The sequence below is a fragment of the Heterocephalus glaber genome, unplaced genomic scaffold, assembly GCF_053883595.1.
Source record: "Heterocephalus glaber isolate CG9 unplaced genomic scaffold, H.glaber_assembly_v1.0 deba00000071, whole genome shotgun sequence".
Taxonomy (NCBI): domain Eukaryota; kingdom Metazoa; phylum Chordata; class Mammalia; order Rodentia; family Bathyergidae; genus Heterocephalus; species Heterocephalus glaber.
The window spans coordinates 11,760,084-11,786,269 of NW_028258137.1; the positions used below are offsets into that span (position 1 = coordinate 11,760,084).

The 26,186-nt window shown below is 42.7% G+C and overlaps 1 protein-coding gene across 2 annotated transcripts in view; it reads right to left on the bottom strand.

Moving 5' to 3' along the window:
* The window catches only part of Znrf1 (zinc and ring finger 1), a 105,860-nt gene that overhangs the window by 28,303 nt on the left and 51,371 nt on the right, over positions 1 to 26,186 (bottom strand). The window lies entirely within an intron of this gene.

Here is a 26,186-nt window from a genome sequence, read left to right on the forward strand (position 1 = left end):
CACACTCAGGAAGGATAAGCCACCAAGTCAGTCAGCCCGCCTGTCCATTCATGTTTATTCTAGCTATTAAGTAAGAAAATATCGCAACATTAAACATAGCTTCTATACTTGGTGAACTGATGACCCATTAGGCAAGAAGAAAAATGGCCATAGAGCTCTCACTCTTCCTTCAATTTTCATAGTCTTCAGTGGCCGACTAGTGAATATATCTAACACACAGCTTCTTGACCTGGACGCTCCTGGGATGAACTCAAGACCCATCAATCTCTGGAAAAATAATATGCCAGGTTGTCAGGAGGGGGTGCTTTTCTGGGGGAATGAATCCATAGATCTAGACTGGCATAAAGGTCTGGGTTTATAACCCAAAAGTTCAGGAACATTTGTATAACAAAAGAAAGGTTATAAACAGAAGACTAAAACATATTACAATGGTTATTTTGGCAAGTGCTCTACTACTGAGCTAAATCTCCAGTCTATAATAGATAGTTTGGAAATGGTCCAACCATTTGTGATTTACTTGACAGAACTCTGAAGGAAGAAAACTGAACCAGGCAGGCCTCCAGAGCATTACTCTTCATGATCAGGGTCATTTAATATTTGCTAAAACATGAAAGACGGCCGTGTTCCATGAGTTTTATTAAACATGGTTTTCTTCTTTCCTGAGTCAGTATGCATGCCATTGCCTAACTTACACAATACTTTTAATCCCACCTACACCACTAGCAACCGCCTTGTTTATGACAAAGTGCTGAGAAAGAGTTTACCTCCTCTCCTTCAAGTCCCTCTTGAACCTATCCTAATCCCCCAAATCTCCCTTACCAAGATTACCAATGACTTCCACGTGATAGTTTGCTAAATTCAACTCTTGAACACTCAGTAGCACGAGAAAGGTGACGTTCCACTTGCCCACTCCCACCATTGTCACACCTGCATTTTGGCCCCTCTCTCTGAAGTCTGCTCTGATAACCATCTAAAACAGCCCCCACTCTTATCCCTAGCTCCCACCCATCAGCTCTATGTATTTTCTTCTTAGCACTTACCACCACTGCACCTGCCATCTGTTGTCCCCATTACAACATAAGCTCCTTGAAGACAGTCTGTTTCTTTTACTGCTGTCTCCCTGGACCCTGGCACATGAGAGGTTCTTGAAAGTATCTGATGGATGAATGAGTATTACACTTCACAGAACTGTGTGAAAAAGGCTCAGCTGTACAACTAGAAAGAGATAACAAGTTAAAGCAATGCCAGCCTGTTGTTTGAGTCCATTCCGGGCAGAGGCTGTCTCTTACCACTTAAGGTTCCAGCAACTACCACAGCATGGTGAGAGTTAAGTAGGACACAGAAGTGTATGCACCACAGAATGTCAGTTAAGAATCCACTGTGGTCATGCTGCTTCCTGCCACCCAAAGTTCTGATAAGGGGCACAGATAAAAATCACATGTGCATATGCACAGACTACAGATATCATTGGCATCCAGCTGTGGGGTGCAGTGTGTGAAGTGATCTGTTCCAGCTGCCACCTGGGCAGGCCTTGACAGTCCTGGGGGCAGAAAAAAAGTCAGCTCCAGGCCGGGTGCTACACCAAGTTATGCTGGGCTAGAACAAACTGCAGTTTCTCATTCTTCCTGCCAACAAGAACAGGTGGGGCCACTCCATCTCCTCCTCCTCCTCCTCCCCCCACAGGAAGTATCCAGAGACAGAGAGGGGCAGACAGCACCACACGACCTGGGTTTACTCTCCCAGATGGGCTGGCAAGGAACCCAAGAGCCATTTCCTGGACAGTGGGGACTTCTGAAGCCTTCACCAGTCTGATAAGCTGCTGCTTCTTCTTTTTTACACTCTTTATTTTGGAAATTTCCAAACAAACAAAAAACAGAATATAGTGAGCTCCCAAATCTCATCACCCAGCTTCAACAATGATCAACTAAGGGTCAGTCCTGTCTCATTTTTCCCTGGGTTGCTCATGTCTTGGTTTGCCAGGACAATCCCAGTTTAAGCATGTTGTCTTGCTGTAATTAATAGCTCCCTCTTTCAGTTCCAAATGTGCCTGAGATTGAATGATAAATTATATGGTCACCTGATCTTTACCCACCCACTCTTTCCCCACCAGACTACTCTGAAGCAAATTCTAGACATGACAGGTCTCCTCAGAAATAATTCACAATGTGACAGCAAAGATTTAAGTACAAGTCCACACTCTCTAACTAACTTATGGACCACTGTGCTAAACACTCTTGATGTGGATTTTTGAATCTCACAAGCAGGAAACAAAGGGACAGGTCAACTGGAATGGCTACGTGCTGGCACATGGGCCCTCTATGTCCACCCTGTGGCCTGGGGGTGCAACTCCAGCTTTTTGGACGGGCTGGCATACATGGAGAAGCCAAACGTGTGCTTATGCAAGCCTGACCCCACTGTATCACTTGCCACCCAACTGTGCTGCTTCCAAATGAGGTCTAGAAACAGTCGTGGACCCTGGACAGCAAAATGAACTCCAGCAGTCATGGCTCATTTTATACATAGACACAGAAAGAGCAGCATGAGTTTGAACAATTCAGACAGAATGAACATGAACCCCAAACCAACCTATATGATAATCTCATCCTTTGTCTCTGCTCACTGTAGCAAAATTCCGGAGCCAGACTGAAAGCTGGGGCATTCGAAACAGCCTACCTTTCTAACACTGAAGAGAAATTGGGGAAAAATAGGATACTGTCACATCTTCTGAGTCCTCAGAAGAGATGATTCTAGAAAGTTCACTGGTCTGTGATCTAGCAACCCCACTTCTGAGTTATTTCCCAGAGAAAGACTCACACAGGTCCATCACAAGATAGTACAGGACATTTGCCACAGCATGGAGCCAGGCAGCCCAGAAGCGCCCCATGGAATGGGCAAGTGCCACATAGAGCACAGACACTGTGAAACAGCACAGTGGGCCATCCACACTCACCAGCAGCAGGCACAAGCAATGGACTAAATGTACACATAGGACAGATCTAAAGATAAAGCTGAAGAAAAATAAACAAAAGAATTGGTAAAAGCATGCCGTTTACTTGAGTTAAACAATGGCGCACACCTGTAATCCCAGGCACTTGAGAGGCTAAGACAGAAGGATTGCAAATTAGAGGCTAGTCTGGGCAACTTAGTGAGATCCTGTCTCAAAATTAAAAAATAAAAAGGCCTAGGAATGTACATCAGTAGTTGAGCGTCCCTGGGTTCAGTCCTCAGTACCCTCCCCCTAAAAACCTACAACAAAACAAAAACAGCAGCAAGAACAACACATCCACATAACTAAAATCCCAAAGAAACACACACATAAAACCCATGTACATACAAAGAGAATCCAAAATACAACAAAATAAGAGAAGCTGCATCAAACACTAATAAGGTTATCTGTGGAAAGGAGGAGAATGGAAAATAGGAATAAAGGGAACAAATCAATCCATGAGTGAGTAAGACAAAGAAAGCAGCCTTGCTCAAACCAATGACAGTATGTCACAAACAGAACAGTATTAACCCTGTGCACTAGAGGTTCAAAGAGAAAAAAGGAAAAAAACCCTCACTGTTAAATAAAAACAATCAACAACTGTGAAAAGGAGCCTGGCCTCAACTATTTTAATGCATCCTTTCATCCTACTAGACAGCTAGCTGGCAAATGGCCAGGACCTGGGAGGGCAGGGCAGGGGGTCTAAAAAAGGACCCCACACTCCTTCCATAAAGTCAGAGAAAGACGACCTTTCTGCAGTTTGCTCCCTAGAACAGTGTTAAGAATGGCTGCACTATGGGTCCATCACTGGACCAACCCAGTTCCTGCATCTCACAGGGGAACTCTTTCATAGCGACCTTCCTCATAAGAAGGGCCCAGGCTTGCTGGTCACAGGGCCTCCTGCTTCCAGTTAGATGACTTGCATCACCGCCTTGTTTACATTCTTTACCTATAGGAGATTCGAGCCTGTAATTGTGCAGTGGCACACACCTGTAATTTAGGGAGACCGAGGCAGCAGGATTGCAAATTTGAATGTTGCCTGAGCAACTTAGAGGGGCTCTGTCTCAAAATTTAAAAATAAAATAAAAAGGGCTGGGGATATATCTGAGTAATAGAACATCCCTGAGTTCAACTGCCAGCAACTGGGACAAAAAAGAAAGAAGGTGGTTTGAAAAGAGTCTACACCCACAGCTGCTTCCTGCTGTAACACTTGATGCTTACACAAATATATCTGTGGATCATAAGACATAGCTAATCCCTTGTACCACACTGAATTAGTGCTCAATTCTGTGTACTTGTGCCGATATCACTGCTTCTAGGTGGACATTAGAGACTGAATCTGTTTTCTTCACTTTACAGAGGGTTACTATGTTCTTGGCTCCAGGTGAGACTGAACAGAACACTGGGCAGAAAGAGCTTTATGGAGCATCATCAACTATGCTGGGCAGGTAAACAGGCAAGGCACTACCTCATAACCAGCATTATGACAGGGATAAGACAAGGTGCCAATAGGAGCTAGAAGTGTAATCCACACTGGAACCTCAGTAGCTAGGGTAGCAAGTTCTTGTAAGAAGGGAAGTCTGACGCTAAAGGATATGCAAAAGCCAGCTGGGCCTTGCAGGTGCGAAGAGATGGTTCTTTCAAAGAATAGGACAAATATCTGTGGTTGGATCAAAAAGGCCCAAAGATGTAGTATTTTCCAAAGAATCCCAGTATTGTTCCCAATCCTGTGTGCACTTCTAGAGCCTTGCTACCCCTCATCTAGCAATGGTATGTTTTCCCTCCCCTTGATCCAGGGTACATGTGGGGCTATTCTGATCAACAGAGAGCACAGCTGAAACATGACTTGTAAGGCTGGGCTGTACAAAGGAGGTGGCTGCTTCCTGACTTTCTCAGGACCCTTGCCAGAGGGAATCAGCCACCATGCTCTAAGGAAGTGCAGGTGACATGGAGAGGCCACCCATCAGCCCATGGATAGACAGTCCTTGCTGAGTTCTCTGCTGAGTGCCAGACATGTGAGTGAATGACCAATCAAAAGACACCAGTGCTCTACTTTGCAGGTTTTAAGACTCCAGACATCATGAAGTAGAGACAAACTACTCCTATACCCAATGCAAATATCTGACCCATGAGCACAATAAATAGTTTTTGTTTGCTGCTAAATTTATTTGCATTTTGTCATGCAATCCCAGTACAAGAAACAAATGGATAAGCTTGGCATAGTAGTGCATGGTTGTAATCCTAGCACTCTGGGAGGCTGAGGCAGGAGATAGTGAGTTTGAGTTTAGTAACTTAGCAAGACCCCGTTTCAAAATAAAAAATAAAAAAAGGCTAGGGATGTAGCTCAGGGTGAAGGCCCTGGGTTCAATTCCCAGTACAACAGAAATAAAACAAAACAAGAATTAATGAATAGTTTGTTCTTTAGTATAGTTAGTTATTCACAAAACTAGAATAGTACAGTTATTCACATAATGGAAACCATTACAGAAAGATAAATGAAAAGTTTATAGTGCTCTATCACATTATGGATGGTTCTCACAAACACAAATGCTGAGCAAAGGTAGCAGAGCTACAAGTACACACTATTTGATTCTACCTAGTTAAATACAAAAAAAAGGCCAGGCGTACCTATGTTGCTACAAGGCAGAAGAGCAGTTGCCTGCTAGGAAGGCAGAAATCGGGGGGGAGGGGGGGCAGGTCTTAGGACACACATCACACACATGTTTTTAGTTTGCAAAAACTCATTAAGGCATACACTTATTGCCCACGCCCTATCTGTGCACACCCTACCGAGGTCCTGAGTCGCGCGGAAGACACCGAATCACCCCGCTGCAGACAGGCAGCCACCTGATTCCACACTACAAAGACGCAGAGGACACCAGACCACCAGACCAAGGTACTGAGTCCCACTGTTCCCGGCCAGAGGTAGGGGCTTCTGAGCCGCTGTCCCACTGCTCCTGGTCCAGAGGAAGGGGCTTCCCGGTCACCATCCCTCCCGCTGCTCCCAGCCCAGAGGAAAGGGCTTTTGGGCCACCTTCTGTCCCGCTGCTCCTGGCCCAGAAGAAGGGGCTTCCAGGCCACCATCCCTCCCACCGCTCCCGGCCCAGAGGGAGGGGCTTCTGGGTCACCATCCCTACCTCTGCTCCCGGCCCCTGTCCCACCTCACCCAGCTCAGAGGAGGTAATCCGTGCAGGCGCTAACAGCTCCCCACCGCAGTCGAAATGAGAAAACACGTAAATAAGTCTCAAAACCAGACTTCCAGATCACCTACAGCAACCCCAAAGGGAAATGAGATGAAACACTCTGATACTCATCCACCTGGACCCACTGAACTGGCTACAAAAGGGGATCTGGAAAAAAGGAAATCAGAAATAATTTCTCAGATAACAGGAGAAATTGTGCCCCTAGTGCAAGACATGATTAATAAATCAAGAGAGGAGCTCAGGAACATGATGGAATCCCAACATAAGAAACAAATGGAATCCATAAAACAGATGCAAATAGATTTCCAGGACATGAAAAACGCCATTGAAAGTCTACACAGCAGAATGAGCCAATGTGAGGACAGAATTTCAGGTATAGAAGATAAGATTGCAATTAGTGACCAGGAAAAGAAAAATTGCTTCAAAATTATAAGGGACCATGAGAAATCAATCCAGCAGCTGCTAGATGATGCAAAGAAGAATAACATAAGACTGATTGGAGTCAATGAAGAAACAGGAGAGAGTGCAGATGACATAAAAAAATCTCTTCACAGAAATAATGGCAGAAAACTTCCCAAGCAGGGGGAAAGAGCTTGACATACAGATAAGTGAGGCATATACGACTCCAAATAGCCTTGATCAAAAAAAATCTACACATAGGCATATAATTGTTAAGATTCCAGAAACACAACAGAAGAACAAAGTTCTCCAAGCAGTCAGAGAAAAGAAACAAATCACATACAAAGGAAAGCCCATCAGAATCACAGCAGACTTCTCAACACAAACCATCAAGGCAAGAAGAGCTTGGAGTGACATATTCCAAGCCCTAAAAGAAAACAGCCTCCAACCCAGATTGATGGACCCTGAAAAACCATCTTTCAAAATGGATGGAGAAATAAGATACTTTCATGACAAAGAGCACCTTAGGAACTTTGTGAATACCAAACCAGCACTCCAAAGAATTTTACACAATATCCTAGGAACAGACATTGAGGATCACAACCCCAGGAAGCAAAGCAGAATGAACCCATCTGCCATGACAAGAAATTAAATGTAAAGGGGGAGAACCCAACAAAAAGAAAAAGTCATGGCAATGACAAGTCAATACGTTTCAGTTATAACCATCAACGTTAATGGTCTCAATTCACCAATCAAAAGAAATAGACTGGCAGAATGGGTCAAGAAGCAAAATCCAACAATATGCTGCATACAAGAAACACACTTCATGCAAAAGGAAACTCATAGACTGAAAGTTAAAGGGTGGAAAACAATACTCCATGCGACAGGAACCTGAAAAAAAGCAGGAGTAGCTATCCTCTTTGCAGATGAAGTAGATTTCAAACCAACACTGATCAAGAGACGAAGAAGGACACTACATCCTTGTAAAGGGAAGAATCCAAGAGGAAGAGATGACAATCATAAATATCTATGCACCAAACACTAGTGCACCCAATTATATAAAACAAATACTAACGGACATGAAAAGTCATATATGCACTAATACAATTGTAGTGGGGGACCTCAACACCCCATTGTCACAAATAGATCAACTAGACTAAAAATAAGTAATGAAATACTAGAACTCAATAGAACTCTTGAACAAATGAACTTAACAGATGTTTACAGAGTCTTCCACCCCACAAAATCAGAATACACATTCTTCTCAGCTGCACATGGGTCATTCTCAAAAATAGACCACATACTCACACATAGACCATGTTTAAGTAAGTGCAAAGGAATTGAAGTTATCCCCTGTATATTTTCAGACCATAGTGTGATGAAATTGGAGATCCATGGCAAAAGAAACTGGAAAAATTTCATAAACATGTGGAAATTGAACAACACACTTCTGAATAACCAATGGGTCACAGAGGAAATTAAAGAAGAAATCAGACAGTTCCTTCAATTAAATGACAAGGACAATACAACATACTGGAATCTATGGGACACAATGAAAGCAGTCTTACGAGGGAAATTCATTACAGTGAATACGCATATTAGGAAAACAGAACGAGCCCAATTAAACAACCTGATGCTGAACCTCAAGCTTCTAGAAAAAGAAGAGCAGAACAACCCCAAAGCTCATACAAGGGAGAAAATTATAAAGATCAGAGGAGAAATCAATGCAATGGAGACTAAGAGAACGATACAAAAAATCAATGAAGCCAAGAGTTGGTTCTTTGAAAGAATCAACAAAATTGACAAACCTTTAGCCAACCTTGTCAGAAAAAGGAAAGAAAAGACCCAAATCCATGCAATTAGGAATGAAAAGGGTGAAATGACAACAGACCCAGCAGAAATCAAGAGGATCATCAATACCTACTTCCAGAACCTATACGTCAATAAGATGGACAACACAGAAGAAATGGACAGATTCCTAGATACATATGAATTACCAAGGTTGAACGAAGAAGACCTAAAAATTCTGAACAGCCCAATATCAACCAATGAAATTGAAAATGTAATTAAAAACTTATCAACTAAGAAAAGCCCAGGCCCTGATGGCTTCACTGCTGAATTCTACAAGACATTTAGAGAGGAACTACTGCCACTACTGTTTAAACTCTTCAATGAAATTGAAAGGGAAGCAATACTCCCAAATTCATTCCTGGAAGCAAGCATCACCTTGATTCCCAAAGCAGAGAAAGACCCAACTGAAAAAAAGAACTACAGGCCAATCTCACTAATGAACATAGATGCAAAAATCCTTAATAAGATAATGGCAAACAGAATGCAGAAGATCATCAAGAAGATCATACACCCTGATCAAGTGGGATTCATCCCAGGGATGCAAGGATGGTTCAATATACGAAAATCAATTAATGTAATACACTATAGCAATAGAGCCAAGGACAAAAACCATATGATTATCTCCATAGACAGAGAAAAAGCATTTGACAAAATCCAACATGCATTTATGATAAAAACCCTACAAAAAATTGGAATAGATGGTCTCTACCTCAAACTGATAGAAGCCATCTATGAAAAACCCACAGCCAATATCATACTAAATGGTCAAAAACTGAAATCCTTCACACTAAAATCAGGAACAAGACAAGGATGTCCACTATCACCACTTTTGTTCAATATAGTTCTGGAAACATTAGCCACGGCAATTAGACAAGAGAAAGAAATAAAAGGAATAAAGATAGGTAAGGAAGAAGTCAAACTGTCATTATTTGCAGATGACATGATACTCTATATAGAAGACCCCAAGAACTCCACCAAAAGTCTTCTAGACTTAATAACCAAATTCAGTCAAGTAGCTGGTTACAAGGTCAACACACAAAAATCAATAGCTTTCCTCTACACCAATGACAGACTCACTGAGAGAGAAATAGGGCAAATAATTCCTTTCACAATAGTATCCGAAAAACTGAAATACCTAGGAATCATCCTAATGAAAGAACTCAAAGACCTCTTCTCTGAAAACTATGGCACTCTGAAAAGAGAGATTGAAGATGATATCAGAAAATGGACAGACATCCCCTGCTCCTGGGTAGGAAGGATTAATATAGTGAAAATGGCCATACTTCCAAAACTGCTATATAGATTTAATGCAATTCCAATTGAGATCCCAGCAGCATACTTCACAGACCTCGAGAAAACAATCCAAAAAATCATTTGGAGAAAGAACAGACCCAGAATAGCAAAAGCAATTCTAGGTAACAGAGACATGGCAGGGGGTATCACAATCCCCAACCTGCAACTATACTACAAAGCTACTGTGATAAAAACAGCATGGTACTGGCAAAGAAACAGACTTGAGGACCAGTGGAACAGATTAGAAGATGCAGAAACAATGCCAGACACACTCAGCCATCTCATCTTCGACAAAGGAGCCAAACACCCTCACTGGAGGAAAGATAGCCTCTTTAATAAATGGTGCTGGAAAAATTGGGCTTCAACTTGCCAAAGATTAAAACTAGACCTATATCTCTCACCATGCACTAAATTAAAATCAAAATGGATTAAAGATCTAAATATTAAAATAGGAACTCTGAACCAGTTGGAACAGAGGTTAGGTAGAACCCTTGAAGACATTGGCGTAGGAAAAGATTTTATGAACAAAGCCTCAGTTGCCCGTGAACTAGCACAAACAATCAACAAATGGGATATTTTCTTATTAAAAAGCTTCTGCACAGCAAGAGAAACCACCAGCAGTGTGAAGAGACAACCCACAATGTGGGAAAAAATCTTCACCTGCTCTTCCTCAGACAAAGATCTACTATCTCGAATCTATAAAGAACTTAAAAAGATCAGACCTCCCAAATTTAAAGACCCAATCCAAAAATGGGCATCTGAAATGAACAGACATTTCTCACACAAAGAAAAAGAAATAGCAAATAAATACATGAAAAAATGTTCAACATCACTGGTCATTCAAGGGATGTAAATGAAAACAACGCTGAGATTCCACTTCACTCCAGAAAGAATGGCTGCTATCACGAAATCAACCAATAACAAATGCTGGCAGGGCTGTGGGGAAAGAGGAACCCTGCTCCACTGCTGGTGGGAGTGTAGACTGGTGCAACCACTGTGGGAATCAGTATGGAGATACCTCAAAGAACTAGGACTGGAAGTCCCATTTGACCCCACTATTCCACCACTGGGTATCTTCCCCAAAGAATTAAAAGAATCATACCACAGTGATATATGTGCACCCATGTTCATAGCAGCACAGTTTGTGATAGCTAAAACTTGGAAACAGCTCAAATGCCAATCAACTGGAGACTGGATAAAGAAAATGTGGTTTTTTTATAAAATGGAGTACTACTCAGCCATAAAAAATGAGAAATTAGAGACATTTATAGCTAAGTGGATGCACATTGAGGCAATACTCTTAAGTGAAATAAATAGGACACACATGTGTAAATACCGAATAGTTTCTCTGGTGTGAGAAACTGAAAGTGTAAATAAGGACTCAATGTCTAATAGGTAATGTGAAATAGGAAAAGGGGCAAAGGGGAAGGAAGTGGGAGGGCTAGGGGAAAGGATAGAAGGGAATGGGATTAATATGAGAAAATGGAAAAATAGGAACAAAATCTTTGTAAATAGGGAGGACTGGAGGGGTTGAAGGGAGGGCTGGGCAAGGGTGAAAAATAAGAACCAAGAGAGAGTATATAAAGGTGCAAATTTCCAATGATGAATGTCATTATATTGTATACCTAAAATGTACCAATTATTAGAATGAATAATCGGTAATGTAGAATAGGAAGGAAAGGTCCAAAGGGGTAGGGGTAGTGGGAGGGGCAGGGGAATGGAAAGAAAGGAAAGGAAAAAATGATGAGAAATGGAAAACATGGAAATAAAGTCTTTGTAAATAGGGAAGGGTGGAGGGCGTGAAGGGAGGGCTAGGAATGGGGAAAAAATAAGAACCAAGATGCATTATATAAAGGTATAACTCCCAATGAGAAATGTAATTGTGTTGTATACCTGCAATGTACCAATAAAAGAATTTAATACCAAAAAAAAAGACATACACTTATGATAGACTACAGTCATATCTTGGTACTTGACTGCTTTGAAACTCGTCAGACGTGGTACCTAATGCATGTCACACAAAAACCGTGTCCCTGGTACTTGTGCAAGCTAGAACCCATCAGTGTTGACTACCGCCTGACTTGCTACGCTTTCAGAACAATTTGTTTTGTACCCATTTTTGGTACCCATTGTGCCTCTGAGACCACTAAACAGTGAGTACCTAGGTATCACTGGATAAGCACTTTTTGGTATATAGCTTACACTGCAACTGATGTGTTTGAAAGTCTGCACAGCAGTTAGGGGGTTGCTACAATTGTTCAAGCTACTTATGCTACAATCATTCAAGAGAGAAGCAGGCCTCACTGCCCTGCCAACCCCTGGTAAACATTAAGGTCTCCTATGCTAGTGGGGCCCTGGGATGGCTGCCCAATGGGCCATCTGGTGGACTCAGAATCCAGAAGGGACATCTGGTCAACGTTGACTCTGAACTATTATTTATCCTGATTACTGAGTTTTTTTGGCATCTCTTAGTAATCTGGGCCTGGCCCTGGCCAAACATATGGATTACAAATTTAAAGAGTTCACTCTCTTGGACCTATTAGCTTAGAAGTAAGAGAATGGGGGGTACAGATGTAGTTAATAGTGTTCAAGTTTTTGGTCTGGGCAACTGAGAAAATGGTTTTCATGGAAATGTCAATCTAGGAAGGAGGATGAATTCCTGGAAAAGAGGCAGGGAAGAGGATGATGGTTCAGTTTTGGATAAGTCTGAGGAATCTGATAGGCATATGAATAAAACCACTTGGTTTATCTGGTGTATGGGGCAAAGACTCAGAGGGAAAAATCTGGACTAGAGATAAGGATTAGGCTACAAATAGTTGGGAGGGCAAAAAAGCCTGAGGACCAGATGAGTCCAGTCCAGGAAAATGCATAAAGATCTGAGTCTAAACCCTGAAGGAAAGTAACACATAAGGGACCACACTTGAACCACTGTGCAGATGGCAGCTATGGGAAATAAAAGAGAACAGATAAAAATAATATTTCTGGTACACAGACCAGGAGGGGGGTAGAGGGATAAAAACCAAAACCCAAACCAAAGTATGTTCCCCAACTATAGATGTCTAAGTGTAAAGCAGCTCTTCTTAACTGCCTGCCTTCCTTTGGGCGGGGGTGGGGATGGGGTGAAAAGGCACTTGTGCTTCTAAGACTCCCTCCCAACTTTGGTTAAGCTTACTCAGATTTTTAAGATGATGAACCAATCAACCCTGTTCCCACCTCTACCTAGAGAGTAACAGAAGGTACCATTTTTCTGACTTTATTGGGCCCTACTGGCTCTCCTCAGGCATTAGCTTGATTCCACCCATTTGCAGAATGAAAAGAGGGGGAGTTCACATTTTTAAATGTATCCAAAATAACTGAGTGAGGTGGTGTTAGGCACATTTCACAAGAGTGGAGAAAACCTCAGACAAGGGAAAAGATAACAGGCTGAAAAGGGAAGCATGCGCTCCAGCACTGGCCAAGAGGGCCTATCAAAAGCTTGGACTGGGATGAATGTTTTGTGTCCTGGAGGAAGGGAAGCTATGGTTGCAGAAGAGATGAGCCCCCAGCCCGCGCACCATGGCACAGGCCTCCCGGATACCTGGCCTCTAAAGATTGTGCTGCTAAAAAACAGGACCACTGGATCTGTCATGTTGAGTTGACAAATACATGAGTTTGGTTATAATAGCCAAAACCAATCAACTGGATAATCCTTGGAGAAGGGACTGCAGGCAGTATGGATTAGAACCTACCTTGGCCTCCTAGAAAGGGGCTGGTCACACTGCTGTACCTGTCCGGTCCACACAGACTGAGCGCCTGGGGAGGGGGCACTGGGGGCAGGCAGAGGCACCTGCTGTTTCCCTCGGGAGTTAGCTTAACATCTGAGGACTCTGCTCCCAGCCACTTCAGCATACTGCAGAATGTGTACCAATTCTGTCTGCTCTCCTCCTCCCGCCAAAGGCTTTCCCATGTGCTAGTCTCTTGGGACATGCACACCAGCACTCTGCTCTAAACTTCCGGGGTCTGTTCGGTTTGATACTGTATACTTCCATGTAAAAATGGTTTTGTAAATTTTAAAACATACTACTGGACTGTTTATACAGCAAGACTTTTACTTGCCTAACATGTGTGAGGCCCAGGGTTTGATCCCCAACACTACAAAAAAAAAAAAGTGAGATGTCATTTACACTATTTTATGATTTTTCTGTGGTCATGGGGATTGAATCCAGGGCCTTGTGTATGCTACGCAGACAGCTCTACCACTAAGCTACAGCCCCAGCCCTTGAAATATGTGGCAAGACCCTGTCTCAACAGAACAAAACAACTTCTTCCTTTCCTTAGAAAAATATAATCTCCCTTATGTCTTTTAAGAAGCAGTTATGCAGTATGCTATTATATGAAGATGTAATTTATTTAGCTAATTACCCACAGACAGACACAGAGGCTATCTCCAGTCTGGTTTTTTAAAAAACATTAGAAACAACACTGTAATTAGTGTCTTGGGCACTTGTCCAATCTCATCCTTTGGGTAAATTTCATAAAGGAAAACTATTTAGTTAAAACACAGATACTTTATAAGAACAAAAATTACAACTAAAAACCAATTCATGTTCTTGAGAAACGGTGTTTTTTAAGCCCTGCTCTGAGGAACCCTTGCAGACTCTCTTCTCCCTTCCTATGTCTGTGGGAGGAGGCGGCTGTTTCACTGCAAGGTGATGGGGTGTCAGGGTTGCTCCCTGCGCCTTTCTTACCCTCTGGTGTCAGGGGCTGACTGAATCACATTCAGTTGTTCTTGGCACACTGGTCTCAGTAAGGCCTTTGTCTGGTCTGTTTCCTTTCAGCCCCAGTGACGTACCCACTCCCCACCCCTGAAGACCCTCTCCTTCCCTCAAAGCTACTCCTGCAATGTCCTTACGTGCATCCTTACTCTATAGGTATGCTTGCAAAATGTGGATTGCCAGTTTGAGTATGATATTTTGCCACCAACAAACAAATATGCTGGTAGTTCTCAAAGTTTAGAAAATGCCTTCTCTCAACCCAAAGTTTCCTGATTGCCAACTTCCAATTCTTCACATTGCTCTTCCAAAAGGTTGTCTACACTCACTAATTTCTTTCTCCTTTTTCCCTCCAACCCTGTTTTCTAGTCAAGCATTTATCTCCACTGCTCCCTTAATACTGCTCAAGGTCACCACTGGCTTCCCCGCTGCTAAACCTCACAGTTCTGGTCCTCATCCCACCAGGGCTCTCAGCAGTACCGGTCTAATCTCCTCTCTGATACCAGTACAAGGTCTTAACTGGCTCCTACACTGCACTCTGGGTTTCCCCCTTAGTCCACTAGTTGCCCTTCGGTCTTCTATTTTGCTCCTTCTTCAGCTTTCCAAACTCTTAATACTAGTCGTGGCCACAAGGCTCAGTCCTAGACCTTCTATTTTCCTCTTTCTACACTTTCCCCTTCTGAGTTCTCAGACTAAACATCATCTGTGATTTTGCCTTACGTGGGCTCAAAGAAGTCCTTCGTTGCTGTTACAACACAGGTATCCTGCATTTTCTTCTTCCCATTTATGATCCCTATCTGTAAATCGTGGAGCCAGAGATGGTTTGGAATTCAGATTTTTCCAGACTTTAAAAAGGTTCTGTTATGTAATAACCCTATTAATGTCCAGGACAGCACCACACAATTATATATATTAATACTGTTGAAGTGAACCACCACACAATGAAAAGACCATTAGATTTTTTCATTAATATGCTAAAATCATTTGTTGGAGAACAGGATATTTGCAAGTCACCAGTGAATGGCCCCATAAGTGACTCGCTCAGTGCAAACAGGGAAATGTACCTTTATAAGAGAAAGAGTTGGCAGTCAGCGTCTTAACAAAATGAGCAAACTTATAACTGATGGTGAGAAACCCTGACATTCATCAAGAGCTTCCTAATATGATATAATATGAAATACACGTCAACAACACCTTTAATGCTGCCAAAAAATGCTTAAACTGAAACTAATCAAACGTTTAGACCTAAGTTCTAGCTTAATGCAATATATGAACTTTTACTAGATCTCGGCCTCTGTAAAGTAGTCTAAAGAAAGAAACGTTTAGGTTCTCTAAAGTCAAACATCCCCCAGATTAGAATCTGAGGTCTGAGCAGAGAGGGAACAGAATCGGAACTAGGGTGAGGATTTAGTAGTCCCCTCAACATATGATAATAGGAGAAGGCTTCCCTCCAAAAGGAACTGAATCCCTAACCCCTTGTCCTCATAGCATTTTCTTTCTGCCAGCACTGTGGTACTCAGTGCAGTCTGTCTTGCACCATATTTTTGTGTATGTTGTCATCTCCCACACTAGATAGTTTCTCAGGGCAGTGAGTAGGTCTAATTTATTTTGTATTTGCCACAGTGACTTATAATAGCAGGTGTTTAATAATGTTCACTAAACATTATTGTTCAATAAACAACAAATGTTCAATAAATGTGCTGAGTGGAGAAAACATTTTGGGAGTAAATGAGCAATTTGACTCTGAACTGGATATTAGACGATATTATAGAAGTTTTGTTAATTTTTAAAACTGTACCTTTCCACTGTGATTGTTACAAATGCCCTTTTTTCTGAGGAAACATCTATGCATATGAAGCAGTACATACAGAATATCACAACTATTAGCAACTTATTTTAAATGGCTCAACAAAAATCACACATACACAAATTAAACAAATACTACACAGCAAAACATTAGTAAGTATTGAATTCAGGTGTTGAATATATGTGTGCTCATTGTACTATTTTTAAGATTTTTCTGAATGTTTTAAAGTATTTACAATAACATTTTTAAAACCTTCAGTGAAATGTTATGATATTCACAGTAAATAGGATAAATAACCAATTATAAATAGCCTCACCCTAGCTCAAGTTTTGCTGCCATGTGGGTTACAAAAAAGCATTTGGTTTTCAGCTTTCTGGATTTCAGAATTAATTTTGGGGTGTTATCACTCTTGTGTAGGTCTTTAACCCTTCAAGAGTCTAACATGGTGTGTGATTTTATGTGGAGATCCAGTTTGTTTTTCCATATAATAAGTCTATTCTCCCAACAGTATTACTGCACAATCCATTCTTTTTCCATTGATTTGTGGTGTTCCTTTATAATGTGTTAAATTCTCATATGAACATGTGTCTGTCTTTGAGATTGGGGGTGGGGTGTACTGGGGATTGAAACTAGGGCCTTCGTACTGAGCTACATCCTCAGATCTTTTTTATTATTTTTAAATTTTGAGACAAGGTCTTGCTAAGTTGCCCAGGAGAGACTTGAACTCACAATCCTACTGCTTCAGCACTCCCTAAGTGCTGGTGTTACAGGCATCTCCCACCATGCCTGCCTTGTCTCTGAGATCTTTATTCCATTCCATTTGTCCATTATCTGTTCCTGCAAAGATCCTAGTAGCATGGCTTGGCAGCTTAGAATATTCAACATGCCAGTGCAAAAGTCCCCTTTCTCTTCTTTGTAAAGCTTGATTTAGTTAATCTAAATATGTTTCAGAATAAAAGCACTTTAAAAATCCAATCAGAATTCTGAGTGGGATTATCCTTGTAGTATCCGCTATTTCCCAAAGATAGCTGCACCAGTATTTAATTCATTCCACATGACCTTCTTCAGTGTAATGCTAGCATTATTCTATCAGATGATGGGCTATACAGACCCTTCTGCCTAGAGTGAACTTTACACCTGCCTCAACCAACAGATTGCGGCAGCAGTAATCCTGTGTGACTTCCAAAGTCAAAAACGAAATATAGCTTCTGGCTGGTTCTCTTAGGACAAAGCTCTACAAACCTCAAGTTGACATGTAATAAGCACACCTACCCTGAAGGCACCATGCTGAGGAGATCATATGAAAAACTGACATGGAAAGAGAGATGTCAGAAGTGACCCCAAACTGCTTGCGTTGCCCCAGACCAAGCACCAGGCACGTGAGTGAAAAAGCCTTTGAGATGGTCATGGCCACAGCCACTATCTAACTGCAACTCATGAGAGGCTTCAAAAGCCAAATATTCCTTGGCAGGGTTGCTCCCAAATTTCTGGCTTACAAAAACTGTGAGAGATAATCATTGATGGTTTAAATGACAGTTTGGGTAATTTGTTACCCCATCATTAATGAAATAGCACTAAATTTTAAAATCAATGGAGAAGGAAGATTATCATCTTTATAATATTAGAGTGCACACAAGAATAAAGAATGTCTTTCCATTTATCTGGATCTCCCCCACAGAACTTCTACACATTCTTAAATTAATACCAGAAATGTCATGGTTTCTTTCTAGTTCATTCTTACTGCTAGCAGAGAAATGCAAATCTTAGATCTGACTATAACATATGAACATAAAAGGTGTTATCTCTTGCCCTCCTGTCTTTCTCCCCTTTTTTGGTGGTACTGGGGATTGAATCTAGGGACTCATGCATGCAAGCCAAGCCCTTTTTATTTTTAAGACAAAGTCTTACTAAGATGTCATGTCCAAGCTGTATTCAAACTTGCAATCCTCTTGCCTCAGCCTCCTAAGTATCAGAGGCTTGCCCCATTGTATTTGGGCTTCTAATTCTTACATTTAATTTTTTTTATTTTTTATTTTTTGGCACCAGGGATCAAACTCAGGACCTCAGGACCTTGCACTTGGGGAGCAGGTGCGGTGCCACTGAGCTAAATCCCCAGCCCACATTTAAATTTTTTTTCCATAACCTGTCGGTCAGTACTTCCACTACTATGTTCAACAAAGGTTTTTCCATAGAATATAATGTTTACTGTACATTTTTGGATTCAGACTTTTATCCCAATAAGTGTTCCCCGTATTATTTTATTAAGAATTTAAAAATGGTATTGACATCATCAAATATTTTCTGTATAAACTGAAATACATCATATTTTTAACCTTCCTTTGCCTATCGATAAAGTCTCTGCTGTTGAATGATCCTTTTATTGTTTGGAAATATGGTACTTGTGGTGATGCATTTGCCCTCATACATGACTGGATTGGTTAATTGATACTTTATTTGGCACTTTTATAATTGAGATGCCAGGGAGCTTTTTCCATTCATGATCAAATGTTAGTATATGCAGGCCATCTGCTTCTTCCAAACTAATTTTTTTGGGGTGAAAGGTTGGTACTGGGAATTGAAGCCAGTGCCTTCATGGCGAGCTGCATCACCAGCTCATTTGTTTTAGTTTAGTTTTGTTTTGTTTTTTAGACAGGATCTTGGTAAATCACAAAATTGGCCAGGCTGGGCTTGTCCTTGTGATGCTCCTGCTTCAGCCTCCCAGAGTGCTGGAGTTATAGGCATAAGCCATCACGCCTGGCTCTCTGGTCTTAACTTTCGGACTTCTGGAACCAAATGAGCCTCACAAGACAGCAGAAAGACACCCCCAACGTCTCTCCTCCCTCTAGTTTGGCACTGCATTATCACCTTCCTGTCCTCTGTCCTTGGCTAAATCCATAAACTCTGGCTGAGGTACAGTCTCCTAGTGGCTGCAAGGCTGGGATGAGTCACCTAATGACTTCCTTTTACAAATGATCAAATACTTTGCAAGGTTAATGACGATCCTGCCAGTGCACTGTCCGTATGATAGGCTATTAGGGGCCTGAAAAACTGGTAACACACTAATTCGACTAAAAACTTTTTATTAATAAATTTTATTTTATTTTATCTCATTCCACCAAGCTCCCTCCCCTCTAACTAAAAATTTTTAAAAAGCAAGTTGCAGAACAATATGAAGAGTGATGCCCTTAGAAAACTTACACATGCATGTGTAAGTCTAAGCAAGAAATGGTTCTGAGGAGCTGGGGATTTAGCTCAGTGGCACTGCACCTGACGCGCAAGCGCAAGGTCCTGAGTTCGATCCCCGGTACCAAAAAGAAAGAAAAAGAAATGGTTCTGAAACTGTATATACCTATTGCAAAATGGCCACCTGGTCACCCCCAGGCAGAGAGCCTGGAGTGGAAGAAGAGACATAACATTTTATTTCCTTTTTTAATTTTTATTTTTCTGTAGCATTCAGGATTAAACCTATGGCCTTGCACATGCTACGGAGGTGCTCTACCACTGAGCGACATGCCCACTCCTTCCAAATTTTGTTTTGAGGTAGGGTCTCATTAAATTGCCTGGGCTGGCTCTGAACTTGTGATCCTCCAGCTTTACCCTCCTGAGCAGCTGAGATTACAGGCAAGTGCAACTATGGTTGGTCACGACCCTTTCTTTTAGATGTTTTGCACTATTTGATTTTGTGATGGTGAATTCAAATTACTTTCATAATTTAAAAAAGTTTTTGTTTTTGTTTTTTTTTCCGGTACGGGGATTGAACTTAGGACCTTGCACTTTCAAGGCAGGCACGGGCACCACTGAGCTACATCCCCATCCCTTAAAAAAAGTTTTAATTAGGTCCCCCCCACTGCCTAACCCCCACAACAATTAGCCTGCCTTGAGATAACTGGGATCTCAGCTACAAAGTTACAGTGGTTGGGACTGCTACTAAGAAGATACAACTAAAACAATGTGGGCCAGGACACCTGGCTCTAGCAGAGGAAACTGGGAGAGTCTGTTGTGAATTGCAGCCGTCTACGGCGACTTCTGCAATAGGCCGGGCCACCCTACCCATGTAGGCCCAGGAGCCATGACCCTAGGAGCAGTCCAGCACCTTAGCTGGCACACTGCACTACTGGTAAGATGAGAAGCGAACAGTCTTTCCCAGGTTTGCTTATCTTTGCTCTCTCCCCTTCTGTGTTTTCAGCTCTGGTGACCTAAATTATCAATGTAATCCTTACTGTAATTGCCAAGGCAATAGGATTGGTAAAATGTTTCATTCCAGAAAAACACATTCCCCCCTTTTTAAAGCTTATTTAAAAGCACTAGAGCTACTGATCAAGGGCTCTTGGATAAAATAGGTGAGACATACCCCTCAGCCCCATGTTTCATTAATCTGAGTGAAGTGAACTCTGTATTGCTGCACTACTGTCTGCAGCCCATCACTCTCACGGGTGGTGTCCCACCGCCTTTCACTGAACCCTGTGAGGGCACAAGCAAGCATGCAGGCTGCCCAGTGAGTGCACAGGCCGAGTGGGGGCAGGGTGGGGATATCCCAGCAGGGGTAGGTCCTGGAGATAAGGGGAATAAGAGCTTCCAAAAAGGAAGGCCCTCTGGCTCTCACCGATGCAAGATGCATTGGGTGCCAAGTATTCTGAATAGCCAAGCATCTGCTCTCTCTCCAAGGCAGGTCTAAGCTTGCTGCTCATTTAGCATTTCCATCCACCCAAGAGGATGGTGGATTGGAAGAGCACAAGAGAAGAAAGAAAAGCGTAGAGCAGCAGCCACATTTCTGGAACCACTCCTATGTGCAAGGGCATGTGCCAGGTTCTGGGTGCTTTATCTACACTACTGCATTTAAGCTCTTGAACCTCTGCACTAGGAACCATTATTACTCCTACTGTGCAGATGGGAAATCAAAACACAGAAGGGTGAACATAAGACAGTTGTGAGTGACTGGATCCCAACCAGGAAGCCTGATTTCAGGTCAACATGGAAAGAAATACCCAGGGCAAAGTGAAGGATGAGGTGGGATAAAATGAACCAACACTCGGACTTGTTTCTCATTTTCAATCAAGGACTATACAACTGAGTTTTGTTTGGTTTTTTTTTTGGTACCAGGGATCAAACTTGGGTCCTTGCACTTGCACAGCAGGCGGCAAAACCACTGAGCTAAATCCCCAGCCCTATACAACTGAGTTTTAATTTAATATTAGGCCTTATCGCAGAAGACTAGCTAACAGGAGACTCAAGGTAGGGGAGACATTTCCAAGAGTAATATTCCTATATTCCTTGGGTGACCTAGAAAACCTATTGAAGAATGTAAGAAATAAAAAGAACAGAATCTTCTCTAAAATTCTCTAGCCAGGAGACCAGCTCCAATCCTTTTCTAGTCCCAGCAGCGGGAAGGAGGCAGGTATACACAGGGAAGTCACAGCCAACCCAAATGGAAGCCACTTTCCCTCATTCACTACTGGATAAAAGCAGTGACAGTTTTGTGCCTGGAGTTTTCTCTCTTTTCATTTCTTCTCTAATAGTAGAGTGTTCTTTGCCAACACGGGGAACTGATGATCTACAATGTGCTTCTTTCCTGACAGCTACAGAAACTTGGGGTACCAGGTACTGCAAAATACACAGGTGGCTGGGTTCATGTAATGTTGAGCATGACTTCATAAACTGCATCATTCACTCTTAAAACCATCAGGATGTTATCTACTTTCATCTATTAATTCAAATACTTTGTATGTGTGTGTGGTACTGAGGACTGAACCAAAGGTCTCTTTCTGTACTGAGCTTCATCATCAGCCCTTTTTAATTATTTTCAGTAAGGTCTTGCTAAGTCAGTAAATTGCCCACGGTTGGGCTTGAACTTGCAATCCTCCTGCCTCAGCCTCCTGCCTCAGCCTCCCAGAGAACTGGGATTACAGTCATGTACCACCACATACTTTCAAGAAGAGACAAAGCTAAAACTTAAAACATGCAAACAAAATAGCACCAGACACTTTTCAAAGGCACATAACATGCAAACTCATCCAAGATAAATGCTGAATGTGGCTGGGGATATCCCAGCAGGGGTAGGTCCTGGAGATAAGGGGAATAAGGCCAAGGTAAAAGCAGGTGGAGCCTGGCTGTCTAGGCTGGACCTGGGCTTCCTTCTACCTCACTCTAGGCGGGAACTAACCACTCACCTCCAGACTGCACATATCCGCTTGTGGCAGGCTGTCCTGCCCAGACCTCCTGATGTCTCTCCCTGGCTATCAGGGTGGGAAGATGACCTAAGGCTTTCCCAGAGTCCAGCTCTACATACCCACTTTCTTGCCAGGTACTGTGGCTGATGCAAGTGCACTCCCACCTAGAGCCAGCCGTCCCCAACCACTGTATAACTCCAGACAAATCTCGGCATTTGTCTCCATTTGTTCACCTGTAATGTGAGGGGTCTGGCTTATGCCTTTAAGTTTCCTTCCAATTCTAAGGCTTAAGGATTCAAAGCTAGGGATTAGTGTGGTATTTCTCTTACTGCAGATGTCCTCAAGGGAAGTTTAGAAAGGTCCTTGGGTTCTTCTCCCCTTGAAGAAAGGCAGAAGTGAATAAAAGGAATTGAGAATCCTCAGGCCTCACACATTGGTAAATAAAAAATGTTTTTAGAACTGATTTTTTTAAAGTTTGTATTAGGGGCCGGACTGGGGATGTGTCTCAGGGGTACAGTGTTTACCTAACATCACACACAAGGCCTTGGGTTCGATCCCCACACCACCACACACACACTCTCTCTCTCTCTACACACACACACACACACACACACACACACACAAAGTCTGACAGGATACTTGTTAGAGCCAAGTGTGGTGGCCCACACCTACAATCTGAGGCTGAGGCAGGAAGATCACCGTGAGTTTGAGGCCAGCCTGGGCTACATAGCAAGACACTGTCTCAAAAAGAAAAAGAGGATACTTGGCAGCCATAATATTAAGCCAAAAACCTTGTATTGAGGGTTCTCTGAAGTAAAAAGGATTTACTGTAAGAAAAGGACCAGGTCCTGGGCTCAAGTTCTGGAGCTATCTGCAACAAGGCACAGACAGCAGTTTGAAACAGGTACAGCCACGAGTATTTCTATAATGAAAACTTGAGGAAAGGAAATTGGTGGGGGGAGATACTGGGGGTTGAACCCAGAAGCTTGTGCCTGCTAGGCAAGTGATCTGCCCCTGAGCTATCCCAGACCAAAAGCATAGACTGGTTACATTAACCGTACACTGTGCAGATAAGAGGGCAGGATGATGGAAAGCTTTGAAACAGGAGGGCAGTCCACAAGGAGAAGTGTTTGTTGCTTCATGGGGTTAGTAGTCTGAAGAGTTCATAGGTAAAAAGGAGATGGTGTTGCCTGACAGTCAGCCTGCCAGGGCTTTTAAGTCAAGATTTCAGCTTACATTCAGGAACTTGAAACATTCTTTCGCTGGTTACAGCAGTTAACTGACGTGCTTCTCTTATCTCATCCCTCCAGCCTTTGTAATTAAATTTACGACTCTCAGATTCTTTTGTGAGCGGAGATTGTTGGCTTCAGGATATTCTCCCTCCTTTTTCCTCTGCACTAGGTACACCCAGGCCATCTGGACCTCTTTCCTAGGATCACGTGCTGCTTCCTGCCTCCTACTCTAAGCCCTCCTTGGCTACAGTCGCCTGGGTGGCAAATGTCCTCGGAAAGAGACAAAGGACTGAGGAGGAAGAGCAGTGAAACTCGCCACAGGTGCTGAGAGGAGCCTGACCCAGGGTCCCGGCCTCTCCTGGATGACCCTTCCATGCACTACTGCTACACATACACATGACAAAGTAAACCTGGGGACATGTGGCCAAGGTTGCTTATGAAAAGGTTAACAACATGTTCCGTGTCTGCATTCTCTTTCACCTAGCTTCTAATTGACTCGTTCTAATAAATAATTCATCATACTTCAGGAACTCTCAACTTTAATAAAAGGTCAGAGTACTGATGATGAACCACTGCAGGTGCAACTCACCTCTCCGGCTGCCTTTAGAGACGCCTGGTGGGACCGGTGCTGTGGAGGGGTGTCAGCTTCCGCACCCTAACCTCCCAGGGCCGTGCTCACCACTGTCTCAGTAGGACACTTCAAGGAACTCACCTTCTGAGATAACTCTGAAACACAGAAGGTTCTAAGCATGTTACTACAAATGAGCTAGAACAGGTCTGTCAAAGCAAGTTCTTTGAACTGCTTCAATTCTTCTAAAGTTACTGAACAGCCATTTGCTCAGACTGTTTTATGTTGCATAACAGCAAGAACATGAATATTTTCTTGTTGATACTCTGTCAAGTCAAAAGTGTAACCTAATTTTGCATTTCTCCAAGAGGGAAATACGATGTAAAGTAGCATCTTCCACAGTGGCAGCGGCGGGGGCCCTCAGGAAAGGGAGGCCAATTGTCAGTGAAAGGTCGCACCCCAGCCAGAAGCTGACACACAGCAGCTGGCTCCTGGCTGGTGGCAAGATTAATTCTGTGAAGAAAACTGGTGGAGTGATAGTTACACTGCGGTCTAGAGATTGATTGAGAAGTCCTACACTTTTAATGTCTTCTTCCCTTGGTGACTTCTGACTAAGCCATTTCACACAATGCCAGCAAGAGTATCAGATCTCTACTGAAGGGTCTGAATTCATCAGCACCCCCTGAAGGAAGTCACTATGGGTGGCCTTATTGAAATCTTTTCTCACATTTTCTCAGCCTCAAACAGTCAAGAAACTCCAATACCCTCACAGCACTGAGGAGAAATGAAGAGACAACTCTGAAGTCTTCCCTCAAAGTCAAGGGTGCATGCAAAATTCAAATCCAGGTTTCTCAAATCCTAAACTCTCCTTCAAATTTCAAGATTTTCTGAATTGGGTACGCTAGAGTGGATTTCATGATCCTGGTGCTCAAATGGATAGACACAACTTCTTGCTCCTGCCACAGGCAAGGTGGGGCTAGCCTGGTTTTTAGAAGACTGCCATTTCCCTTTGGTGATGGCCAAGTCCGAGTGCTTCCATGTTTTTAAGAAATGAGAGTGGCTCTTCATGTCCCAGATTGTACCATAAGCAAACCAGGACTCTGGGCCTGCCCAAACTGCCTGGATAGTAATTGACTTTGCAAATGCATAGGCGTAAAGTGAGAGGAGATGAAAGAACAGAGAATGAGACTGCCAACAGTCAAATGAAATGAAGCCGGCCTGGAGGAGAGAAGGGAGGGTCAAATCCATCAGCTGAAGACCTTTAGTTCACTTTGAAATTGATTTATACAATTTCCAACCACTCCAGGTAGAAGAAAAACCTCAAACTTTTGGCTCTGAATGCATCTCTGCTCATATCTAGAAATAGAAGGATCAAATAAGACCTAAGAACAAACTTCAAGAGACTGGAGTCTTTTGATGGCAGAAAAACTGGTTCCTTGGAGATCTGAGCCATCTCACCACAAATAAAATAAAAAGGCTGTAGTTTTCTCTGATACTCCCATGGTATCAGAGATTTATTATGCTTGATCTTGATTTATTATGCTACTCTTTTTGAAATTCTGCAGATACCTGGTGCCAGGCCTGCGACAGGGAAGGGTGGCCGCAAAATGTCTGTAAGGACACTTGGCCTGGAACACACCAAGGGTTTCGTCACTGCTTAAAGTGAAGACTCCAAGGCCAGGGTCTACCATTTATATTCAAATAGGAAAGGACAGGCAGGTGATGGCCCTTGGATGGAAAACATTTGGCAAAGCTCAGAAAGTGTCAGGGAAAAAACAAAGTGGCCACTCATGACGAAGGTCCACAGAAGGCCCAGTGCATCTCCTGAGAAATGAGACCTGAGGTTTTCAAAGGAAACGTGAGAGACTTTCATCGATCCAACCCACAGAGCAGGCCTACATACTACTACCTACTGCCACCTGATCTCTT